Here is a 6,000-nt window from a genome sequence, read left to right on the forward strand (position 1 = left end):
CTTATAAGTTCTATCATCTGACTAAGAGCCAATGACCTAACACGTGCAAGTTATCTGTCTTTTGTAATATATTTTGTAAGAACATTAGTGACAGTGGTGAGAGGTCATTGCCTGCAGTCCCATTAACAGAAGAATTAAAGTTATTTTACAGGTGAATATTATTTCTTGGATATGATGGTTCATGAGATTTTTGTTTTGTTTTGTTCATAAAAATTTGATTGACATATAATTCATATGCTATACAAGTGTCAGATTTTAAGTATATAATTCAGTGTTTCATAGTATATTCACAGAATTGTGTAACCACCCTGATGATCAATTTTAGAGCACTTTTATCGGCCCAAATAGGAACTTTTACCCTCTAATGAAACTGCATTTTCTGCATCTCCCAGCTCTAGTCAACATTTTATCTACTTTTTGTTGTATTTATTATCTGTTCTGTGTATTTCATACAAATGAAATTATACATCATATTGTCTTTTATGACTGGATCCCTTATTTAGCATAATTTCTTACATTAAAAACTTGTTTTCTGAGTTTATTAAGATATCATTGATACAACATTGTGCATATTTAAGGTGTACAGCATGCTGACTCGCTTACCTTATATACTGTGAAAAGTTTGCACCACAGAATTATTTAACACATCCAACACCTCATGAATTTGTGTGTGTGTGTGTGTGTGTGGTGTGTGTGTGGTGAGGGCTTTTTAAAAATCTTTTTTATTACTTTTTTTAAAAGCATAGTTAGGGGTGCCTGGGTGGCTCAGTGGGTTAAATCCTCTGCCTTCGGCTCAGGTCATGACCTCAGGGTCCTGGGATCGAGCCCCACATCGGGCTCTCTGCTCAGCGGGGAGCCTGCTTCCTCCTCTCTCTCTGCCTGCCTCTCTGCCAACTTGTGATCTCTGTCTGTCAAATAAATAAATAAAATCTTTAAAAAAAAAAAGCATAGTTAACACACAATGTAACATTAGTCTCAGGTTACAACATAGTGACTCAGCAAGTCTATCTGCTATGTTATTCTCACAAGTGTAGATTCCATTTGTCAGTACACAACTATTACAATAACTTTGACTATTTTCCTTATGTAATACCTTTTATCCTCCTGACATTCATTTAATAACTGGAAGCCTGTATCTCCCACTCTCCTTACCCATTTTGCTTTCCCTCTCTTGTTTTTTTTTTTTTTTAAATTTATTTATTTATTTGACAGAGATCACAAGCAGGCAGAGAGGTAGGCAGAGAGCAGAGGAAGCAGGCTCCCTGATGAGCAGAGAGCCTGATGCGGGGCTCGATCCCAGAACCCTGGGATCATGACCTGAGCCGAAGGCAGAGGCTTTAACCCACCGAGCCACCGAGGCGCCCCCCCCCCCCTTTTTTTTTAGCAACCGTCAGTTCTCTGTATTGATGAGTCTTTCTGCTTTTGTTCTTCTTCTTCTTCTTCTTCTTTTTTTTTGGTTCCGTATATAAGTGGTATCATATGATATTTGTCTTTCTCCCTCTGACTTACTTCTCTTAGCATAATACTCTCACAGTCTTTCCATGTTATCACAAATGGTAAGTTAACATTATTTTTTTTACACTGCAATGATATTGCATTGTCTACATATAATATATCTTCTTTATCCATTGATTTGTTAATTGACACTTGGGTTGCTTCCATATGCTGGCTATGGCAAATAATGCTACAGTAAACATAGGGTGCATATACCTTTTGAATTAGTGTTTTTGTTTCCTTTAAGTAAATGCCCAGTAGGAATTACTGGATCATATGATTTTTTTTTCTTTTTCTTTAGCTTTATTGTAGTAATACAATATATAAAACATAGCACATTAAAAGTACGTGGAGTTTTTTAATATGCCCCCCTTTTATTTCTCCTCCTCCTTCTCTTCTCCTTCTTCTTCTTTCCTCCTCCTCCTCCTTCTCTTCCTTATTCTCCTCCTCCTTCCTCCTCTGAAGAAGTTTCCATGCCCAATGTGGGGCTTGAACTCATGACCCTGAGATCAAGAGCTGCATGCTTTACTGACTGAGCCAGCCAGGCATCCCTTCCTCTCTGTCTTCTTTGGGAAATGTCCATTCAGGTCCTTTGCCCATTTTTTAATGGGATTATTTCATTTCTTGGTGTTGCATTGTATAAGTTCTTTACATATTTTGGATATTAACCCCTTATTGGATATGTCATTTGTGGATATTGTCTCTCATTCTGTTACTTGCTTATTTGGTTTGCTGATGCTTTTCTACCCTGTGCAAAAACTTATTTTGGTGTAGTCCCAGTAGTTTATTTTTGCTTCTGTTTCCCTTGCTTGCGAAGACATTTGAGAAGAATGTCACTGCAAACAATGTCAGAGAAATTGCTGCCTTTATTTCCTTTTAGGAGCTTTATGATTTCATGTCACACATTTAGGTCTTCAATCCATTTTGAGCTTATTTTTGTGTATGGTGTAAGAAAGTGGTTCAGTTTTATTCTTTTACATGTATCTGTACAGTTTTTTTCAGCACCATTAATTGAAAGGACTGTCTTTTCCCAATCTTCCCAAGTAGTCTTCATTACTTTTACATTAATTGACCATATAAGTGTGGGTTTCTATCCGACTATTCTGTTCCACTTATTTTTGTTTCTCTTTTTGTGCCAGTACCATGCTAATTTAATTAGTATAGTTTGTAGTATATCTTAAAAATTTAAAATGTGGGATTGTGGTAAGTCCAGCTTTTGTATTTCTCTGATGCCGAGTGACGCGGAGCATTTTCTCATGTGTCTGCTGGCCATCTGGATGTCTTCTTTGCAGAAATGTCTGTTCATGTCCTCTGCCCATTTCTTGATTGAATTCTTTGTTCTTTGGATGTTGAGTTTGCTAAGCTCTATAGATTTTGGATACTAGCCCTTTATCTGATATGTCATTGGAAATATCTTCTCCCATTCTGTCAGTTGCTTTTTGGTTTTGTTGACTGTTTCCTTTGTTGTGCAAAAGCTTTTGATCTTGATGAAATCCCAATAGCTCATTTTTGCCCTTGCTTCCTTTGCCTTTGGAGACATTTCTAGTAATAAGTTGCTGAGGCTAAGGTCGAAGAGGTTGCTGCCTGTGTTCTCCTCATGGATTTTGATGGATTTTTTTTTTGAGTTTTAATTATTTATTTATAAAGTTCTTACTAATACAACTGCTTTAAAAATCTATCAGTAGAGTGATTTACTATTTAAAAATGGCAAATATGTGGTATAGAAAAAAATCTATATAGTCAGTTAAACTATTAAAGCAGATGACTGGAAATTGTTAAATGACAATTAAGTGTTTACAGTACTCCCTAAACAGATAGGAAATAAAAATAAAAAATTCATAGAAACTTGATTATTTTGTATCACTATTAAAAAAAAACCTATTGTGAAAATTAACATCAGGTTTGAAAGATATTTTACAACAGCAAATAAATGTATTTTGATTTTACATTTAATTATGGGACCAAAATAAAAGGCAGACCATACAAATACCTATGTATTTTACTGCAGATTGGTAAAACTGATGTCAATTTTAGAATTATTTCATAAAATGTATAACAGTCTATACCACAATTTCCCCATGGTCTTACACTTACACCTTTCTCACATTGAGGTCCTTCATCCTTTTTGAGTCTATTTTTGTGTGTGGTGTAAGGAAATGGTCCAGTTTCATTCTTCTGCATGTGGCTATCCAATTTTCCCAACACCATTTGTTGAAGAGGCTGTCTTTTTTCCATTGGGCATTCTTTCCTGATTTGTCAAAGATTAGTTGTCCATAGAGTTGAGGATTATTTCTGAACTCTCTATTCTGTTCCATTGATCTATGTGTCTGTTTTTGTGCCAGTACCATACTGTCTTGATGATGACAGCTTTGGAATAGAGCTTGAAGTCCAGAATTGTCATGCCACCAACTTTGGATTTCTTTTTCAAAATTCCTTTGGCTATTCAAGGTCTTTTCTGGTTCCATATAAATTTTAGGATTATTTGTTCCATTTCTTTGGGAAAACAAATGGATGGGATTTTGATAGGGATAGCATTAAATGTATAGATTGCTTTAGGTAGCATGGACAATTTCACAATAATTTTTCTTCCATCCTGGATCATGGAACATTTTTCTATCTCTTTGTGTCTTCTTCAATTTCTTTCATGAGTACTTTATAGTTTTCTGAGTATAGATTCTTTGCCTCTTTGGTTAGGTTTATTCCTAGGTATCTTATGGTTTTGGGTGCAATTATAAATGGTGTTGACTCCTTAATTTCTCTTTCTTCTGTCTTGTTGTTGGTATATAGAAATGCAACTGATTTCTGTGCAATGATTTTTATATCCTGACACTTTACTGAATTCCTGTACAAGTTCTAGCAGTTTTGGAGTGGAGTCTTTTGGGTTTTCCACATATAGTATCATATCATCTGCAAAGAGTGATAGTTTGACTTCTTCTTTGCCAATTTGGATGTCTTGAATTTCCTTTTGTTGTCTGATTGCTGAGTCTAGGACTTCTCATACTATGTTGAATTGCAGTGGTGATAATGGACATCCCTGCTGTGTTCCTGACCTTAGCAGAAAACCTTTCAGTTTTTCTCCATTGAGAATGATATTTGTGGTGGGTTTTTCATAGATGGCTTTGATAATATTAAGGTATGTGCCCTCTATCCCTACACTTTGAAGAGTTTTGATGAGTAAGGGCTGCTGAACTTTGTCAAATGCTTTTTCCACATGTATTGAGTGGATCATATGGTTCTTGTTCTTTCTTTTATTAATATATTGTATCACATTGATTGATTTGCAGATGTTGAACCAACCTTGAAGCCCTGGAATAAATCCCACTTGGTTGTGGTGAATAATCCTTTTACTGTAATACTGTTGGATCCTATTGGCTAGTATTTTGGTGAGAATTTTGCATCTGTGTTCATCAAGGATATTGGTCTATAATTCTCTTTTTTGAGGATCCTTGTCTGGTTTTGGGATCAGGGTGATGCTAGCCTCATAAAATGCGTTTGGTAGTTTTCCTTCCACTTCTATTTTTTGGAACAGTTTCAGAAAAATAGGAATGAATTCTTCTTTAAATGTTTTGTAGAATTCCCCTAGGAAGCTGTCTGGCCCTGGGCTTTTGTTTGTTTGGAGATTTTTGATGAATGTTTCAATCTCCTTACTGTTTATGAGTCTGTTAAGGTTTTCTGTTTCTTCCTGGTTCAGTTGTGGTAGTTTATATGTCTCTAGGAATGCATCCATTTCTTCCAGATTGTCAAATTTGTTGGCGTAGAGTTGCTTATAGTATGTTCTTTTAATCATTTGTATTTCTTTGGTGTTGGTTGTGATCTCTCCTCTTTCATTCATGATTTTATTTATTTGGGTCCTTTCTCTTTTCTTTTTATAAGTCTGGCCAGGAGTTTATCAATCTTATTAATTCTTTCAATGAACCAACTCCTAGTTTCATTGATTTGTTCTATTGGTTTTTTTTGTTTGTTTGTTTTTTTGTTTTTTGCTTGTTTGTTTCTATTTCATTGATTTCTGTTCTGATCTTTATGATTTCTCTTCTCCTGCTGGTTTAGGCTTTCTTTGTTGGTCTTTCTCCAGCTCCTTTAGGTGTAGGGTTAGGTTGTGTATTTGAGACCTTTCTTGTTTCTTGAGAAAGGCTTGTATTGCTATATATTTTCCTCTTCGGACTGCCTTTGCTGTGTCCCACAGATTTTGAATCGTTGTGTCTTCATTATCATTTGTTTCTGTGATTTCTTTCAATTTTTCCTTAATTTCCTGGTTGACCCACTCATTTTTTTTTTTTTTTTACCCATTCATTCTTTAAAAGGATGCTATTTAGTCTCCCTGTATTTGGGTTCTTTCCAAATTTCCTCTTGTGATTTAATTCTAGCTTTAGAGCATTGTGGTCTGAAAATATGCAGGGAATGATCCCAATCTTTTGATACCAGTTGAGACCTGATTTGTGACCCAGGATGGGGTCATTCTGGAGAATGTTCCATGTGCACTGGAGAAGAATGTGTATTCTTTTGCTT

Source organism: Lutra lutra, chromosome 2 (assembly GCF_902655055.1).
Source record: "Lutra lutra chromosome 2, mLutLut1.2, whole genome shotgun sequence".
Classification (NCBI taxonomy): Eukaryota; Metazoa; Chordata; class Mammalia; order Carnivora; family Mustelidae; genus Lutra; species Lutra lutra.